The 20796-nt window shown below is 46.0% G+C and overlaps 1 protein-coding gene and 1 long non-coding RNA gene across 2 annotated transcripts in view; one reads left to right on the top strand and one right to left on the bottom strand.

Moving 5' to 3' along the window:
• The window catches only part of DBH (dopamine beta-hydroxylase), a 451213-nt gene that overhangs the window by 40046 nt on the left and 390371 nt on the right, over nucleotides 1–20796 (bottom strand). The window lies entirely within an intron of this gene.
• Nucleotides 1–20796, top strand: part of LOC146868651 (uncharacterized) — a 40096-nt gene that overhangs the window by 1955 nt on the left and 17345 nt on the right. The window contains exon 2 of the long non-coding RNA XR_014966331.1: nucleotides 171–226. This is a non-coding gene — a long non-coding RNA (uncharacterized LOC146868651). The remainder of the gene's footprint in view (nucleotides 1–170; nucleotides 227–20796) is intronic.

Raw genomic sequence — 20796 nt, 5'->3', positions numbered from 1 at the left:
TGTTTGTATCAAGAAGCATGTGTTTTCCTGATGCTCTACAATTGAAAAATGTTGAATTATACAAAATAAAAAACTGAAATAACTTATTTTGGAATTTCAATGAAGAAATGTTTTATGAACTTCCAACTCGAGCCCCTCGAACTTGATGTTTATTTTTCTTTTTTAATTAGTGACCGGTGGAAGAATACATGGACTTTATTTTATAAGTTACAAGTTCTCCTCTCTGGTACGTATGAGCCACCACTTACATATACGATTGTTGCAGATAGTAGCATTCTTGATATTCCATATAAGGCGTGGTGTCTAAAATGGCATCACCCCATTTAGGGCCTCATTTACAAGCCCCTGACGCCGCCAGTGCCTAATTTCTTTTAGACGCACAGGCAGCGCAATGGGCTTGCCCATATTTACACGGCCACGTAAAGTCACCGTGCGTGACTTTTCATGGCCTTATTACTATGGGCCCCTTTAACGGAATACTCTGCCTTAAAAGGGGCGTTCCATGGGTGTTGTTGTGTGTGCTCTCACGAAACATCCATGGGACCTCACACATTCCCAGATTTACAAAGTTTTGTAAAGCTGGGAATGCATCAGAATCCTACGCCTCCCCCAGGGAGGCATAGGAGTGGCGCAATGAGGAAAAATACTTTTATTTCTCCTCATTTTTTCCTCATTCTATGCATGCGGCATTCTGCAGCACGCATAGAAAGTGGATAATGCCATCAATGACTTTTTTGTGCAGAAACGCGTCTATTCCTGCACAAAAACAATCATCCCCGCAACGCAGGTACCCTTGCAATATGACACAAGGGAGTCTGCGTTGGCGCACAACTGCTGTTTGTGCACCGGCGCAGGGGAGAAGGACAGGAATGTGCCATATTTTGTACATACAGCGCATTCCTGCCTTTTTATTTTGATGCACTGCAGCACAGCAGGAAGGCTTACAGCGCTGCTGTTTGTCAAAATATAGTAAATGAGGCCCTTAGAATACAAAGTAGAACAATTTGTCCGTGTTAATTATTTAAAGGAAATCACGTTTTTAATTAAATGCTGCAAGAGCTAATTCATTGTCTGTGGGAAGAGACTGGAAGTCTCAGATAAACCTGGTTATAGATAGGAGCCTGATTTCAAAAATGCTTTTTTGTATATTTATTTATTTTGTTTATTTATAAAGTTTTATATAGCATGAACAAGATCCCAAGGGATATCAGAGCTCTTTACAATAGGATGGGAGAAAGGACATAGATGCAAAATCAACATCAAGTAGGAGTAAAAAAAACAGGAATGATCGCATATTCAGGGACAGTTGCACAAAAAAGAACCATAACAAATGATAGTCCAATGGAAGTAAGAACGATGTCTTCGAGCAGGTGCCTAGACCAATTAGGGTAAGAATTTATTCATAAGGAATTTTTTGGCTTCCAATTTGAATGCCGTCGTTGAAGAGATTCGGCGTACTTCTGGTGGAAGAGAGTTCCACAGCTTTGGGGCAGCGCCGGAAAAGGCTCTGTGACAAGTTCTCTTTTTCCAAAAGATGAGTGGTTTCAAGAGGAAAGTCTTGGTGCTTCTTGAGGCTCTTACACCACAAGAAAGCTCCAGTGTTTGCGCCAGGTACCTGGGAGTATTGTGAAGGGCTTTGTACGCCAGAACGACAATCTTTAACTGAATACGTGCTTCATAAGGCAACCATTTGAGAGATTTTAGGACTGGGGATATGTGCCCGTTTCGCTTAGTGCCTGTAACCAGTCTAGCCGCTGTATTCAGTGCTGCTCTTAGTGGAGCTAGGGAGTATTTGGGAAGGCCACACAGGGTCGCTTGAGTCTATGATGAGAGGAGTTGTTGGACTTGGCCCTTTTTGCAGGGTCATCCCTAAACCTTTTGCCTTCCTCCTGTATTTTTCTGACCTGGTGTTGGCTGTTTTATGACTCTGGGCACCTTCCCACTGCTGACCAGTGCTAAGGTGCATATGCTCTCCCTACGGTAAAATGTTGATGTTGATTGGTGTCCATGTTTGGCTTATTTGGTGTACTATCAGCCCCTAGTAAAGTGCACCAGGAGTGCCAGGGCTTGTAAATACAAATGCTGCTGGTGGGCTTGCAGCACTGGTTGTGCCACCCACAGAAGTGGCCTAGTAAAATGTGTCTAGGGTCTGCCACTTCAGAACATGCGCGCGGTCTGGTACAGTTGCGCTGATTGCGCAAGTGCACCTACTTGCCAGTCCCCAAACCTTCACTTAACTACATATTAGTCACCCCTCTGGTAGGCCCAAGGGCAGGGTGCATTGTAGGCATAAGGTAGGACATGCCCTGATGTGTGTGGCATGTCTTAATAGTGAATTACAGCCATTTTCGTTTTTAACTATTGAAGGCTACCTGCTCTCCATATGCCAGAATGGGCTGCTGGAATTACTACACGCTGTAATCCCAGTGGACTCAGAGAGCATGGTAGAAAGTCAAGTTTAGTATGCCTGAACTCAGAATAATAAAATACTTCTTTTAGTAAAGTTTATTTTAATATCCTGTGTTTGTGAATACTACTTTTAGAAAGTTAGTATTTACTGACCTGGCCATTTCAGTCCGCCTCTGCTGTGTGTGTGTGTTCTGCCTAGTAACAGGGAAGAGCAGGGCTGGGGAATTCCAGGAGACAGGCTGGCTGCCAGGTGGTGGGTAGAGAGATTACACCAGGATGGGTGGGAGGAGTACACCTTTGACTCTGAATAGACCTGTGCTCTGCCACCACAATGCCGGCTCCGCCCCCTGTGGAGCGGCTGATGTCTCTGCCCTGCTGCTGAAAGGAAAGAGCAGAGTCACCACAACAAAGTGCTCCAGAACTGGACTGAGCCAGGCCCAGGCCCCCTGGCGACTAAGAACAAAAGAATTGGTGCATAAAAGAAGGAGCCCCGCTACTACATTGGCTCCCGGTGAAACAGAGAGTTGCATTTAAGGCACTATGTATCTCCCACCAAGCCTTCTGGAATAAGAGCCCAGCAATTAGCAACAGTCTAGTTACCCATTACCGCCCTAGCAGGATTCTCCGATCTATGGAGGCCTTCCTGGCCTCAATGCCTAAAGTTAAAAGAGCCAGAACCGGAGGTAGGATGTTCTCCCTAAATGCCTCCAAGCTATGGAATTCTCTCCCTCTACAACTTCGCTCAGACCCTGACCTGCTATCATTTCGTAAACAACTGAAGACCCTATTGTTCACACAATCTCCCTGATCCCGATCACCTCCTCATTGATCACATCTGCACACCTAGCGCTTGGACGCCCCTGGGGCAGCAATCGCGCTTTACAAATCTACATTCAATTCAATTCAATTCCTAAGAAATCAGATCCTGTTTGCGCCAAGACAAACCTCTGCCTGAAGGAGAAGGACCTGGAGAAGCTGAAGGAGGAGTACTGTCTCTCTGCCTGAGAGACTGGCCTGCAGTGGGTGCCTGTCTGCTGGAAGGAGAGGAAAAGACTACAGAAAAAGACTTTGATTCAACTTGCGCTTTTAAACAATCTCCAAGGGCTTGCTTGTGAACTTGCCCCCTGATCTGCGCCCCAGGAACAGTGGGCGCTACCTTTCCCCCAGAAGAGGAGAAGTGGCTGGAAGCGATCCCGTGACGCTGACTCCCAGAGAACCTGTGTGCCTCTCTCCCTTTCCCAGCACCGCGACATCTGCCACCTGGGGCTACCACGAGCACCGCAAGGACCTGTCTGCCTGGTCCTAGCACGCAAGTACCTGCCCCTCCGAGCCATAGCTCGCACCGTAAGGAAAGGAACCTGAGCGTCTGCGCACCGAGCCTTGGCGACCCCGCGCCGCCGAGATCACCGCAAGGACCTGCGACATACTGGTGATCTCCTGAGAAGCCGACAGCGCTGCAATGCGCTAGGAATTGCCCCGGAGCTGCCTCCCCCTCCTCTGAACTTTGTCGTGTGGCTGCGACCCTCCCCGGGTGTACCACGAAGCACCGCCGCCCTCTGACTGTGAAGGACGACAACGCGACGTGGGACACCTCTCCGGGGAACCCCGAGACCGCAGTGAACATCCCTCCTTGAAGACCAAAGATATTGTGGCTTTTGCGCGTGAAGTACGGCCCGTACTTGCCTTCGTACGGCGCATACCTGCATTTGAAGTATTTGTGACTTTCGCGCTGAAGTACGGCCCGTACCTGCCTTCGTACGAGCCGCACCTGCCTTTGAAGTACTTTGAGACTTGTGTGCTGGTACGACCCGTACTTGCCTTTGTACGAGCCGTACCTGTGCTGCTGTCCGTGTACGGCGCGTCCCTGCATCTGTACGGTCCGTACAGTATCTTTAACATTGCCGGCGCTCACGCGGGAAGCGTGGGATTTGGCAAGAGAAGCCGCGAACGTGTACGACGCGTACCTACGTAGGTATGGTCCGTACGGTTCACGGCCGGCATACGCGTACTCATGCGAGAAGCGTGAGAAACGGCACGACGTACCCAGATAGCTGTACGAAGCGTACCTGAGGCGCTACGAAGCGTACAATACCCCCAAGAAGCTTATTTTTAACAGAACTGTGCCATTTTAACAACTGTGGACTGCCTCTAAGCCTTTAAGAGTAACTGGAACCTTATTTGAAGTAATAGACTGTATTTTTGATATCCTGCCTGAAGAGATCTTATATATAAAGAACTTTATTTTGATATAAATACAGCCTTGTGTCTTTGTGTGGTGGGGTGGTAATTATTTTGTGGGACAACTTGAACGCTTAACCTATTGCCCTCTGGAATCTAGCCTGACTGCTCGCGCCACGTTACCTAGAGGGTGAGCAGGGGTTATTTTTAAAGAGGTAATCCTACGCCCTGACTTAACGGAAAGGGCCCCTGCTTGTCGCAATGCATACCTGCGCCAACCAGAGACCCCGGATTCTAACAGGAGTGCAGTTGAAGGCAGTGAGGTGATTCAACCAGAGGTCAAGCTTAGGGGTGTGGTTCGGAGGGGAGATGACCAGGAATTCCGTTTTGGAGGTGTTGAGCAGAAGATTGTTCTTAGTTAACCAGTTTTGGGTAGACGTTAGGGTCGAATTGAGAGAGATGATGTTTTCAGGGGAAGAGATTTTCAAATAGAGTTGCACATCGTCCACATACATATGGAAGAGAGTGTTTGAAGAGTTTAAAGAGTTAGCTAATGGTTCCAAGAACAGGTTGAAGAGGATCGGAGATAAGGCGGATCCTTGGGGAACCCCCATGCGAACTGGAGAGGGCTGGGAGAGAGAGTGGTTTGCCTTGACCCTTTGAGATCTGTGGTGGAGGAAAGACGAGAACCATTGTAGCACCTGACCAGAAAAACCCATCCTATTTTTCAGAGTGGCGAGGAGGTTGTCATGATTAACCATGTCAAATGCAGAAGAAAGGTCAAGGAGGATCAGGAGGCAGGATTCGTTTTGGTCAAGCATTTTTAACAAGTCATCCATGACATGAGTAAACGCCGACTCGGTGCTATGCCCCTTCCGAAAGCCTGACTGATGCTGGTCAAGGAGTTGGAAATTCTCTATATGCGCGCAAAGTTGGGATTGTACGGATTTTTCTATGAGTTTCGCTAGGGTGGGGATGTTGGAGATAGGCCGGAAGTTATTGAGATCCGCTTTTTCAGCGTTAGTTTTTTTTAGTATAGGTGATACCTGAGCTGCTTTTAGGCTAGCGGGGATCGTACCTTGTGAAAGCGAGGCTTTTACAATCCTTGTCCAGGTGGGGATGAGTACATTCTTGATTTCTTTGAAGATGGCCGGGGGTAACGGGTCACTGAAGTGGTTGGATGGGTTGATATTCAGAAGGATCTTGTAGATGTCTTTTTCACTAAGTGGAGTAAAAGTGCACCATGACGCATTGTTCTTGTTGATCAGGCTGGTAGATCTGTGATGTCCTGAGAGGTCATGGGATGATATGTCCCTGGAGGAGGACAATAGAGCCTTCTTAGAGGCGAGGTCAATGGAGATGAGTCTTGCTTTCTCCGTGAAGAAAGCAGCAAGTTCGTCCCAAGAGGGAGGGGTGCCACCATGGTCAGAGTGGTTGGAACCTACTACTGATTGCTGTTTGACCAACTCGAAGAGTTTCTTGGGGCGGTTTGCCGCTTGGTCCAGTTGGTGTCTGAAGTAGTTAGACTTAGTGCTCTTGATTTGTTTGCTGTAGATGCTCCTAGCCTCTCTAAGGAGTTTTAGTTGTTCCGAAGAGGGATTGGATCGCCAGGAACGTTCGAGTGCTCTAAGGTTGCGGCGTTCCGTGTTTAAGTTGTCATTATACCTGACTTTAGTTACTTTTATTGAGGCATTTTTTTGTTGGATTGGAGCAATGTCATCCATGATGTTGGAGATGGTCGTATTGTAGGAGTCGTGAGTGACTGCACCTCAACCAGGTCAGCTAGGGAGGCGAGGGCCAAATTACAGTGGGCCGCTATTTCACCGGAGTCTATTGATCTGAGGTCCCTTTTCCATATCTTTAATTTTGTTGGTGGAGCCATCCTCATCGACATCGCCCTGTTGATATAAAAGAGGAAGCAGTGGTGGTTGGACCAGTCACACGGTGTAATGGAATCCAAGGTGATGGTCTGCTCTTTGGAGATAATGAGGTCTAAAGTTTCTCCTTTAATATGGATTGGTTGGTCACAGTGCTTAGTCAGATCGTGATCATTTAAGAAAGACTTAAGGCAGGATACAGCGAGGTCATTGGGGTTAGACCAGTGAAGGTTGAAATCACTGAGGAATATTTGGGCCTTGGTTGAAGCAACATTGGCAGAGATGATTTCCATTAGTTGCTCGATGAAGGGAAGCTTGTCTCCCGGGGGATGGTAGAAGGAGTGAAGTTTACAGACCGGTAGGTTCTTGCTTGAGATGCTGAGACAAAGGTATTCAAAGGAGGAAGGAGTAGAGGACTCAACTTGAGAGATCAAGAGTGTGTTTCTGTGAATACAAGCTAGGCCACCGCCCAACTTCCAGGTTCTGTCGATCCTAATTATGCCGTGAGTAGGAGGAACTAGGAGGTCTAAGATAGGAGTGGGAGAGGGGTTTAGCCAAGTGGATTATGGATATGGATTGTAGGACTGTCAACCACTGGCTGCAGGTATGACAGCAGGAACAAACCACAGCTCTACAAACCTCACAGGGCTCACACCATCCTGAATCCATGCGCTGCCATTCACAAGGCAGGGAGGCTTAATACATTTAATGGGGTTGGCCAGGGATCTTTTGCTAAGAGGGGGTGCTGTGGTTTGGGCCATGATTGAATCATGTTAAATTGACCTGCATCATACAAACCATACCACGTAGTAGGTACATTCTACAATCTATTTACTATGTCTATGAACATAGTAAAGGTTTCATTGTGTCAATCAATACAGTAAACAGCCTATGAACCAGGCACTCCATTTACTATGGCCGCGAGGCATATACTTTGTCAATCAACATGGTATACCGACTGGAGAAAAAGCAGGATAGGTAGATAAATCCCCCACAAGGGTGGAGGACATCAAAAATAAAAACTTCCATGAAGGGTCGTTCTGTCACATGAAGGGCTTCAGTATAATCTCAATTGTTGGAACTGGGCTTGCAGGGTTATCCCCAAACCTTTTGCCTTCCTCCTGTATTTTTTCTGACCTGTTTTTGATGGTTTTATGACTCTGGGAACTTTACCACTGCTGATCAGTTCTAAAGTGCATGTGCTCTCTCTTGTAAACTTGGTAAGATAGGTCTACACCTGTTTGGCATATTTAATTTACCTGCAGGTTCCTTGTACAGTAGTATCCTGTATAACCAGGGCCTGTAAATTAAATGCTTCTAGTGAGCCTGCAGCGCCCACAGAAGTAGCCTTTCAAACCTTTCTCAGGCCTCTGCTGCTGCAGGTCCTTCACACGCAGGTTACTGCCTCAGTGCTGTGGCACTTAAAGTGTTTGCCATGTCAAAAACAAACTTCCCTTTTTTACTACATATAGGTCACCCCTAAGGTAGGCCCTAGGTAACCCCATGGGCAGGGTGTTATGTAGGCAAAAGGTAGGAAATGTGTCTTTGTTATGTGGCATGTCCTAGTAGTGATAAACAGCCTATTTGGTTTCTCACTGCTGTGAGGCTGCCCTCTCCTATGTTTGCATTGGGAATTCCCTGATATGTGTTTCAGTGGTAATCTCTGATATGAAAGGGGTAGCGTGGCCATGTTTCGTATGTTTGGAATAGTAGTAATAAATCCTTCTTATTGGAGGAAGCACATTTGTTATTAATATTTTATAAATGCCACTCTTAGTGGGTATTTCTGTGTGCTTATTACTCTTTGTGCCTTGCCTGGTTGTGAATTCACCGTTTGGTTTGGACTGACAGGAGAAGAGGATGTGCATTCTTTCTAAACATTCACAAGGGGTGTTGAGGTGTCTCATGCCTTTCCTAGGTGACTCAGCGCTGGATTGAATAGACCTGGTCTGCATTTAGAGTGGTGGGAGGAGCTGCATCTGCACCTGAATAAGGCTGTGCCTGCCTTTCACAAAGCTGTCTCCACCTTCCTGCAGTGTGTCTAGAGCCAGAACATGGGATTGAATGGGGGTGTTGTGCACTTTGAAAGTTGCTTGAAGTGCCCCAGAACAAAAACCTTTGAACTATAAGTACAGGGGCTGTGACACCATGATTTGAGACACTTTGTGGACTTGTAACAAGACGCTGCTCGTTTCTACACCATAGGACTGCTGGACTGCTAGGAGGAAGCACCTTGGGACTTGATTACTCTGAAAGTGCTAACCTGCTGCCTGTGGGGCTAAAATGAAGACTGCCACTTTGCTCTGAGGACCCTTGTTCTGGTCTGTTTGCCTGCACCCTGCTGGTGTACCCCAGTACACACCCAGGAGTGCTGTTATGCCCCTGGTCCTTGTAAACTCACACGCATGGTGAGCACTTCTATTCCTCCTGACCAAGTGACCAGCGCATTGTGTTCTGTCCCTCTTCACTTTCTGAAGTGTAAGCGCACGAGAAGTGCTTTGGTCTGCCCGGCAGCACCTGCCGCACTGCACTCTCCCAGTGCTTCCTGAGTGATGGAAGGGGAGAGCTGAGGGGAAGAAGCGCTCTCCTTCTCCTTGGCGGCCTGTTGTGTTCCCGCATTTTTATCTGCAGCCGGTGCCCCAGGCTGCAAACTATCACGGCACCCAGGCAGTGAAGAATCTTGGCCGGGAGTTCCTCTGCATTGCTAGGACAGCGCCAATGTCACAGAGGGGTGGGGTCAGCCGTCATAGAGGACGCGGAAGGACCCAGCCCAGAGAGGAGTCCTGCCGGCTGGGTGTTGTGGCCAGGGCCGGAGAGAAGAAATACGGCAGTGGCTGCTGATAGTGCCCGGCAAGCGAGGAGGAGCTCTGGCACATTTTTGTCTTTGCAGTCTATGGCTGCAACCTAACCCGCTCAGCCCCCAGTGATTGGTGACTATGCCTGAGCTTCACTGCATGGCAGCTGCATCGCTCAATCGTGGGCAGCCACCCTACTAGCTCTGCCAGGAGTGGCAGGAATCGAGGTCCCGGCCCCACCCGTAGCAACCGCACAAGACTTGGAGAGGTCTATGATGCATTCCCTGGCATTACTTGCAGCTGCACCGTGTGATCGCGGGCAGCTCTGCTCTTACCTATTGTTGGGGGGGGGGTCAGCGAGGTCTCTCCACAGCGCTGTACAGTATGTGTGCCCCCTCACCCGTGGTGTACACATACCTTGGGGTCATTTTCTGGTTGGATGCCCACCCATGTGGAATCTTCGATGGAGGCCCCTGCTTCATGGAATAGGGAACTTTCCATGAATTACCGTATTGTCCGTTATAGGAGGGCAAGTGTCCCTGCACTCTGTTAGGAATCTAGGATTGTCGTATCCCTACTAGTAGGCACACTGATGTTCTTCCGGCCTACATATGTGCTATTCTAACAGCTAGGCTCTCTCTGTGTGCCATATCATATATAAAAGGGGCAGAGGGGTTCCTGTGACTTGTTGTTGATAAGCCTACGGCAGATGATAAGTTTCTAATGAGGTATGCAGCATTTTGTTCCCTAATTTATGATGTATATATTTTTTGCCTTGCAGGGTCAGGGTCAGGAACACGGTTATTACTTCAGGAATTTGTATTTATGTGCTCAGTGATGGTGTTTTGTATGATGTGCTACATATAAGGATTTACTGGATTTCACTAACTTGTAATGTTGTGACCATTGCCTGATGGCAAAGTGATTTATGATCTAAGTGATGTCATGACAATCGCCTGATTGGCAACGTGATTTATTTGATTGTGGTCTAAAGTGTTTTTATTTACAATACAAAGGATATTTTTATATAACCTTGTGTGGAGTCTCTTTTTTGTGGTGTGCTTTACACATTGCCTCTGGGATAAGCCTCACTGCTCTGCCAAGCTACCAAGAGGGTGAGCAGGGGTTATCTTGTGTGTGTACAGGGGCGGTGCGTCCATTGGGGTGTTGCTCCACTAACCACATGGACCACGGAGGAAGATTGACGTCTTCACCGGCCGGCCTGAGTCAGTCAGGAGGACACGTTGCTGAAGGGTGTCGGGCAGCACTAGAGGGTTGTGTTTGTTGTTCACAGACTGAGTGACACCAGCAGGGCAGGCCCAGTGCACATGTTCAGGTTTGGGATGGTCATTTTTGTGACCAGCCCGAACATGCGCACTAGTATAGCCTGCAGTGCCCTGCATTATGAGAGCAAGCGAGGGCTGCTACTGGCCAGTTGCCGCAGCCCCCGCTCTCCTATGGGCAGGGACAGTCCATGCCCTACCCAATCCTGGTGCTGCCGGAGCAGCGTCTGGATTGGCTGAGAGGGTTGCCACGGTGCACCAGCCACTCACGAAGGCGCCAATGCGGCGGCGGACCCCGGCACAGGAACACACAGCAGAGGCGACGCGGACCCGGCGGTCAGGTAAGTTTTCATTTTTTTTGTTTAATTAAACTTTATTTTTAAACCCTCCCTAGCCCCCACCCTCGCGCGTCCCCCGAGCCGCGACTGATTTACATTTGAAAGTAGGCGAAAAGTACTGCTATTTGCTTTACTGCTAGAGCTGCCGACTTTAATTGGAGCTGGGGAACCGGGTTCGGTCCTCGCGTGGGCTCAGCATCCTGTGATTCTGGGCAATTCACTTATCTCCCCATGCATACCAAAAATGAATGTGTCCTTGTGCTACATAACTGGTGTTCGTGTAAAGCGCTCCGATACCTTCGGTCGAGCTCGCGCTATGTAAATCTGCAAAAATAAATGTTAAAGATGAAATGAATCTCTTTTTTTCAACTGTCTATAACTATAACTATACTCAGCTTCCGCTCCTGCAACGTATGTCCTACTTTTATGTTTAAAATCCGGGACAGGTCTTTCCCTGCTATTGACATGCTTTTGATACCAGCAGGGAAGTTTTTCTTTAGTATTCAGGATTTGTAGTTCGCTTCCTTACTATTGCCATTTCGTATTGTATTCATAGTGGGTTGTAGAACTATAGTCCCCACCATACCGCCGGGGAGGTCTGCTCAGCTGGCTGTTCAATACTAGTTGAGTTATGCCATTCATCAGTTTCCAGTTGTAAAGAATTCTCTGCAGCAGCTGATCTCCATAGTCCCTGGAATGACAGATGATTGTAGCGTCTTGTGTCTCTTTGATGTGGACGGTACACTCACAGCCGTCAGACAGGTAACAATTTTATTTTCCTTTACACTACTCACATTGTCTTTTCTTTTAATTACAGTGACCTTTTCCTGATAAATTCATATTGTTGTAGCAAAACTTGACTCCTCGACGGTTTTTACTTTATTCTGTTTATTCAGCTTAAAGTTTTAGACTAAAATATGATTTTATATTAACAGAAAATATTACAATTTCTAGTATTAGAAATCTACATGGGAATATTAATGTTAATTGATTTAAGAAAAATGCACTAGAAACTGAGACGATGCTGATTTTGCCAAAAACTCGAAATCCATCGTCCATTACTTTTCGCAGATAAAAACGTGTAACTTCTTAACCCCTTGTATGCCCATGACGAGCTGGACTCGTCATGGAGCACAGTCGCGCTGTGCCCATGACGAGTCCAGCTCGTCATGAGGCATTCCCTCGGGAATCTCTATGGTGCGGGCACCAGAGGGATTCCCTTTAAACCAAAATAGCCTCGGGAGCTGGGGAAGAGCTTCCCCAGCTCCCGAGGCCCCGCCCCCCCCTTTCACTGTAATGACGATCGGCACGCATGCTGCGCCAACGTCATTACAGTGAAAGTGAAACTGAAATGAGCCAAGAGGCTCATTTCAGGTTTCACTTTGTACGTGCTCAGGGGGCTATCTCAGCCCCCTGAGCACGTAGAAAGACGAGAGAGGTATCGTTGGAAAGGGGAGAATCTCCCCTTTCCAATGGTACCCCTCCCCAGTGGATCCCTGCTTGGGGATCACCACAGGAGGGCGATCCCCAAGCAGGGATCCACCCACTAGACACCAGGGAGGGGGGAGCGGCCCCTTGGGCAAGGGCCTTTGCTCCCCCCAAATAATTTTGGGCACATTTAGCCTTTTTGCACCCCCTGGGGGGCAGATGGGGGCAGTAGCCCCAATCTGCCCCCCCGGGGGGGCAAAAAGCCCACTAGACACCAGGGAATTTTTTTGACAATAAAAATAGGCGTGGGGGCTGCCCAAAACGGGCAGGCCCATGCCTCCACCCCACCCCCAAAATATCACAGTCTTTCTGCCACTATACACCAGGGATTTATTTTCAGTTTTTTTTAGGGTGGGGGCTGCCCGAAACGGGCACGCCAGTGCCCCCACCCACCCACCACCATTACAGCCTTTCTGCCCACCCTGGGGGGCAGATGGGGCATTGGCCCCCAATCTGCCCCCCCGGGGGGGCAAAAAGACCACTAGACACCAGGGAATTGTAAAAAAAATTAAAAAAAAAATAGGGGTGGGGGCTGCCCAAAACGGGCTGGCCCATGCCGCCACCCCCCCCCCAATTATTACAGTCTTTCTGCCCCCCCGGGGGGCAGATGGGGCATTGGCCCCTAATCTGCCCCTCCAGGGGGGGTAGAAAGCCCACTAAACACCAGGGATTTTTTTTGCGCAATTGTTTTTAGGGTGTGGGCTGCCCGAAACGGGCACGCCAATGCCCCCACCCTCCCCCCCACAAAAATGACAGTCTTTCTGCCCCCCAGGAGGCAGATGGGAGCTGTAGCCCCCAATCTGGCCCCCCCTGGGGGCGCAGAATACCCACTAGAAACCATGGATTTTTTTGTTTTATTAGTGATGGGGTAGAGGCTCCCCAAAATGGGCATGACAATACCCCACCCCACCCCCAGAGAAATTCCAGTCTTTCTGCCCCCCCCGGGAGGGCAGATGGTGGCAGTGGCCCCTGATCTGCCCCCTGGGGGGGCAGAAAGCCCACTAGGCGCCAGCGAGTATGCAGGCTTTTTTTATGCGTGGGGGTGGGGGCTGCCCAAAATGGTCATACCAGTGCCCCCACCCCCACAAAAAATAGCCACAGTCTTTCTGCCCCTTAAGGGGCATATCAGGATGAAACCCCCTTCCCCGATTCCCCTCCAGGGCGGCAGAAAGGCCACTGGGCTCCGGATTTTTTTTAGCAATGTGCATACCTGTGGATTTTGGGCCCTAGCGCAGTTGGCACGTAGGCAAACCTAGCAAACCTGTACATTCTTTAAAACTAGACACCGAGGGGAATCCTGGATGGGGTGACTTCACTGGCTCTCACCAGGTTCTGTTACCCGGAATCTATTGCAAACCTAAAAATGTGTCCAAAATAACACACTTTCCTCACATTTCTGTGGTGGAAAGTTCTGGAATCTGCGTGGGTCCACAAAATTCCACCCACCCTGTATTCCCCAAAGTCTTCAGAGAAAAATGGTGCCTCACTTGCGTGTGTAGGCCTAGTGCCCGCGTCAGGCAAGGGCCCAAAACCTATTGAGGAGACATCAAAATTACCTATCACAAAACAACCTGGTTTTGCAAAGGGGGTCCTATGAGTTTTTGGCACCGGGCTTGGCGGCCACCTAGGGAAACCTACCAAACCCACACATTTCTGAAAGCTAGACACCCGGGGGATTCCAGGGAGGTATGGCTTGCGTGGATCCCACAACGTTTCCTTACCCAGAATGCCCTGCAAACCTCAAACTTAGCTGAAAAAATCACCTTTTTCACATATTTGTGTGTGGGAAAGTTGTGGCATCACCGGGCTGACACAAATTTCCTACCACCCAGCATTCCCCCGGGTCTCCCGATAAAAACGGTGCCTCACTCGTGTGGGAGGCCCCATTACTCGCGACAGGCAAGGGCCCAAAACGTATTGAGGCGACATGAAAATTGCCTACATCAAAACGAGCTGGTTTTGCAAGGGAGGTCACCTGGGTTTTTGGCCCGGTGCTTGGCGGCCACCTAGGGGAACCAACCAAACCCACACATTTCTGAAAACTAGACACCTGGGGGATTCCAGGGAGGTATGGCTTGCGTGGATGCCCCAACGTTTCCTTACCCAGAATGCCCTGCAAACCTCAAATTTAGCTGTAAAAATCACCTTTTTCACACATTTCTGTGTGGGAAAGTTGTGGCATCAGCGGGCTGACACAAATTTCCTACCACCCAGCGTTCCCCCGGTTCTCCCGATAAAAACGGTGCCTCACTCGTGTGGGAGGCTGTAGTAAATACACTTATAAAGTTGAATTGAAAATGTAATTTATTGATATGCTCAACCGGACGTCTTCTATCGTCTGGCTCTCTCTCTCAGAAAAAAGACATCTCTAACTGATACATCTACTTTCTACGTAAACAACTTCGTTAACAGACACCTTACGCTCGAGGTAATGCTCTCGAGCATGTATATTTAAAGATACACAACTCCTATGCGCATTCACGCTCTGCTTTGTCCTCGTGAAACCGAATCACTAAACACGCGAACAAAGCAGAGCTAACGCGCGACACTACACATCTCCTCCCTTACACAAAACATTAACTTAGTCACATATATAATCTTGTAAAGATACAGGTGGTTTGGTAATTCTTTTAGGCCTAACCAAAACACTTTCTTTCTTTGTTTGAAGACATATGTTTGACATTATCCAACTTGACATCACCATGTTGAGAAGGATCATTAACACTTTTACCAAGTATAGTGGGTTGAGCATTCAAACTAGGTTTGGGAGGGTTACATAATGCAACTCTCTTCAAATTCCAACACTTTCCATCCTCCACAACAATTGCATTTTTCTTTAAGGAAATGATGCGTTGGGGTGGTAAAAATTGCTAAACCCCTTCTTGGTAAAACCTGGTTTCTTGATCCTAACCCACTGTCCAATAGAAATGTTGACATCTTTAGTTCCATGTTTGTTATCATAAAATCTTTTATATTCATCATGTTTAGTGGACAAGTTATTTTTTATCTCCTTTGATGACCAAATCACATCCTCAGAGTTTTTAACCCAACCAGGACACCATTTTCCCCTTGGTTTTCTTCCCCTCATCAGCTCAAACGGAGAAAACTTGGTTGATTCGGTAACAGCAACTCTGTACGCCCATAAAGTTTTGAAAATTTGAATTTCCCATGGGATACTATTTTGGCAAGCTAGTTGTATGGCACCTTTTAAAACCCTGTTATACCTTTCAACTAAACCATTACCACTCGGGTTGTACAAGGACGTGGTTCTATGAGTGATACCGCATTTCGTTAAATAGTTAGTCATGCTTTCCGATGTAAACTGCACCCCATTATCACTAATAATGTTAACTGGAGTACCTTCAGAAGTAAACACGCAGGGCCCGATTCACAGAATTAACTTAAGACTAAATCCTAAACTTACTGCTTTGTGGTATTCACAGAATGCACTTACTACTTTTGGTATTCACAGACTGCACTTACTACTTTTGGTATTCACAGAATGGATTTACGACTACTAACTTTACGTCCGCACTCGGGCCGGAAATTCCGGCCCGGAGGCGGAGCTTCCGGCCCGGAGGTGGAGATTTCGGCCATGGCTAAATCTCCGCCACCGGCCGGAATCCCCATCTCCGGACTGGAAGCTCCGCCTCCGGCCCGGAAGCCCCGCCTCCGGCCCGGAAGCCCCGCCTCCAGGCCGGAAGCTCCGCCTCCGGGCCGGAAGCTCCGCCTCCGGGCCGGAATTTCCGGCCCGAGTGCGGACGTAAAGTTAGTAGTCGTAAATCCATTCTGTGAATACCAAAAGTAGTAAGTGCAGTCTGTGAATACCAAAAGTAGTAAGTGCATTCTGTGAATACCACAAAGTAGTAAGTTTAGGATTTAGTCTTAAGTTAATTCTGTGAATCGAGCCCTTCGTCAAAGAATGCAATTACAGATTCTGTATCAACTTTTTTGATTATCTTGAGGACAGGCCACTTAGAAAAAACATCCATCATGGAAATTATGTACTTACTCGAATCACCAATAGGACCCATGATGTCCACTGCAATACTTTCCCAAGGTACACTAGGACAATAAAAATCACTCAATGGTGGTCTAAGAGTTTTAAGAGATTTATCAGCATTGGAACATAAACTACAATCTCTTATTAATCTTTCCACAGAAATGTCCAAACCAGGCCACCAGAACTTATTTTTAACAATACACTTTGTCTTATTAATTCCCAAATGTCCTTCGTGACATAACGTTAAAATCTTCTCTCTGAGGGCTGAAGGAGGAACAATCTTATCGCCCCTCATTAACATACCATCAACACAAGACAAATCATTCCTGACTTCCCAGAAAGGTTTGATATCGCTTGCTTCCGGCTTGCGCAGCCAGCCACCAATGACTAATTTCAAAACCTCATTCAAACATTCATCATTGGCACAAGCCTCTTCCCATTCATTTTTATTTAATGCCTCCTTACCATGATCCCAAAGTAATGCCACTTGCTCATTATCCATCAGTTCATCGCTATTTTCAACCAACTGGACCGGTAATCTTGACAAAAAATCAGCTACAGCATTTCTTTTCCCTGGTAAGTATTCCACCTCGTACAAAAAATCTATAAGTCTCATTGAGATGCGAGCTAGCCTAGAAGACACATTTATCATACCTACATTTTTTAAGACTTTAACCAAGGGTTTGTGGTCGCACTTGATGGTAACATCACTACCCCATATAAAAGTACGAAAATGCTCTAAAGCCCAAACACACGCAAGAGCTTCCCTTTCGATTACAGCATAACGAGTTTCAGCGGGAGACAATGACCTAGAAGCATACGCCACAATGTGTTCTGAACCATATTTATCCATCTGTGAAAAAACTGCGCCGATCCCAGTCCCACTAGCGTCTGTGGTGATTATATTTTTTGCCTTTGGATCAAAACCTTGGAGTGCAGGAGCAGAAACTATAGCATTTTTTACGTCATTAAACTCCTCTTGACATATATCACTCCAAAAAAATGTACTATTTGACTTAAGGAGATCTCTAATATGAGAAGTTCTGCATGAGAAATTTTTTACAAATTTTGAGAAGAACTCAACTAACCCCAAAAAGGATTTGACTTCGTCTTTGTTCTTTGGACTGGGGGCATCAGAAATTGCAGAAACTAATTTAGTTTTTGGGCGAATACCAGAGGCGCTAATTTCATGACCCAAGTAAGTTACTACATTTGAGGCGAAATTACATTTTGAAGGTTCAATGGTTAACCCAAATTTTTTCAACAGAGACATGACATGTAATAGTCTTGCTTTGTGCTCTTGGCTGTCCTTGCCCATTATCAAAATATCGTCTTGAAAAATAAGAACATAGTTCAAATGCCCAAATATTTTAAACATCAGTCGCTGAAAAACAGCCGCCGCAGAGGCGAGCCCAAAAGGCATTCTTGTGTATTGAAAACATCCAATGTGAGATATAAAAGATGTTAAATGTTTGCAAGAATCAGTCAAAGGAATCTGATGATACGCTTGGGATAAGTCAATTGTTGAAAAAACAGTCATTCCTTTACATTTGGTGATCATTTCATTAATTTTATGGAGAGGAAATTGATCAACCAAAATATTGTCATTCAGATGTCTCAAATCAATGCATAACCTGAGATTACCATTGGATTTCCTGGCTGCGACCAATGGGGAAATCCATAATGAAGCTTCAACTGGTTCAATAACTCCTTTTTTCATTAAACACTCGAGTTCCTTCTGTACTTCATCTCTCACAGAAAAAGGCACATTGCATAATTTATGAATTTTAGGGCACGCATCAGGTTTGAGACGAATGAGATGTTCAAACCCTTCAATTTTTCCTAACTTGCCTGAACACACTTCTGGGAATTTACTATAAAGCACTTCCTTCAAGGGTTCCCCTTCATTTACTACAAGGACTTGTTCAATTCCATTAGGATCAAGTATTATGTCAAGTTTTCTTTGGTCCTTCCAACCCAAAACAGAAGGTCCTTTTTTTGATACATAAAGCTTGCATAAAGCATTTCTGCTTTTGAATCTAAATACTAATTCACGGTATCCTACTAAATCTATAGGCTCACCATTATAACTTAAAGGTGTAATGTCAGGAGTATTTAATTCAGGACCAAGCTTCATGACAAATGTATCTGACCAAACGGATTCATTTACAATGGTAAAAGGGGACCCTGAATCAGCAGCTATGTCAATGTTAACACCTCCTAAAGAGATGTGACACATGGGTTTGCTAGAATCATTAGCATCAATGATATTGAGGACTACATTACTCAAAAATTTGGAAGAATCATCATCACTATCTTCATTGTTAGAAGAAACATACCCTTCCTCAATACATTTGACTTGTTGATTTTTAAAACTAGTGGCATGACATACTTTGCTGAAATGACCCATCTTTTTACAGATGGAGCATCTCTGTTTAATAGCAGGGCAGCTTTTATCATTGGCTAAATGGTTCTTACTATCACAACGATAACATTTGTATACTTTGTCTTTTTTAACTGAACCAATTTTGTTCTTTACTGTGAACTTTGGAGTATTGCCTTTAGTTCTGTTAGAAACTACCCTGGCTACAGTGTCGTGCTGAGTATCATCAGAATTTTCTTTCTTTAGTGCCTTAGCGCATCTCCCTGACAATTCTGCTTGCCTTCCTGGCGATAGCTAATACATCTTTGAGTGCATTATCTCCATTAACCCATAACCTGTCTTGAATGGCAGAATTATAAGCATGCATTACAACTTGGTCTCTAATCAATTCTTCCTCAATAACACCAAATCTGCAGTCAATGGCTAACTTCTGAAGAGCAGTTACAAAATCATCAAAAGATTCATCTTTAAGTTGTTTTCTTTTGAAGAATTTAAACCTTGTAACACCAATGCAGACTTTAGGCGAAAAATAATTGTCCAATTGTCTGATGGCTTGATTAAATACATTTTCATCACCAGCAACAGTTTCCTTACTTAACTTATTATAAACCCTTAAGCCTTCTGGTCCTAAACTGTGCATTAGTAACCCTTTTTTTCTGTCCGCAGATAGTTTATTTGCATGGTCAATGGTGAACAAATAGTTAATAAAATACTCTTTCCATTGTAACCATGGGACAGGAGGATCACCAGGAGTGCACAAAAATTCTTTAGGTGGATTGACCGTAATGCTGGTGGTAGGCGTAGCCATTGTTAATGTTTAGTGAGAGAAAAAAAAAACTGCACAAATTAATATGTATTTAAACCTGAAATGGAAATCAAGTTATGGTGATAACAGAGAACTAAGCTGCAATGAAGACTTAAACCTGAAATGAAATTGGATTAAAGTTGAATTATAACTTAAGTTCATAAGATCTTGCTGAGGAAAAAATATAACTGTTCCCATAGAAATAAATTATTTGTAGATCCTTGTTGATAAGAGTAATTCTCTTGAAACTTGTGACGCTAAAACGCTTTTGCTAAGAATGTTATTTATCTTTCAATTCAAAGAACAGAGAAAAACTTCACCAGTCACTCACACAGGAGCAAAAAGGATAATAGTCTTCCAGAATGTGTGGGGCACAATTAAGCTTGTGGTTGGTTTCACAATAACACTCTGTTGAATCCTCTCTTTCGCGCTATAAACGATAGAAAAATTTTCGCACTGTGCACTGAAAGAGACAATTAATCAACTGGTGCCAGTCAAACGTTGTTACTGCTTGCCACTTGCCACACTGAAGTCAAACAAACTTTGCCTCCAATCGAAACGAAGTGCACATCTTACCGCTTACTGCAGTTTTGAATCAATGCAGGAGAGGCTGTAAAGTGACAGCCAACGCGGAACGTGTGGGAACGTGGATCGGAAAGACTTTGTTGGCAAGTATGAGGAAGTGAATTAACAGAACCGATGAAACTGACATCCAAACAGCCAATGGTGTGCTGAGTACTTCGTGGTGTGTTAACCAACCAAACGAAGGGATAGAAGACCAAACAGCCAATAGCGTGCTGATTCCTTCGTAGTGAAGCCAAATGAGGTCGCTGGATATCTGAGTAACCAATCCAGAAAAGTGAAGAAAACACCTTGTCAGAATCCAGAAGAAAACGCGTGAATTCTCTCCGGTCGAGCTCCCAGTCGCCAAAATGTAAGTGTAGTAAATACACTTATAAAGTTGAATTGAAAATGTAATTTATTGATATGCTCAACCGGACGTCTTCTATCGTCTGGCTCTCTCTCTCAGAATAACGACATCTCTAACTGATACATCTACTTTCTACGTAAACAACTTCGTTAACAGACACCTTACGCTCGAGGTAATGCCCTCGAGCATGCATATTTAAAGATACACAACTTCTATGCGCATTCACGCTCTGCTTTGTCCTCGTGAAACCGAATCACTAAACACGCGAACAAAGCAGAGCTAACGCGCGACACTACAGAGGCCCAA

The sequence above is a fragment of the Triturus cristatus genome, chromosome 1_2 (assembly GCF_964204655.1).
Source record: "Triturus cristatus chromosome 1_2, aTriCri1.1, whole genome shotgun sequence".
Classification (NCBI taxonomy): domain Eukaryota; kingdom Metazoa; phylum Chordata; class Amphibia; order Caudata; family Salamandridae; genus Triturus; species Triturus cristatus.
Note: the sequence above shows the minus strand (reverse complement) of the source record. Positions and strands in the feature narration are given on the sequence as shown.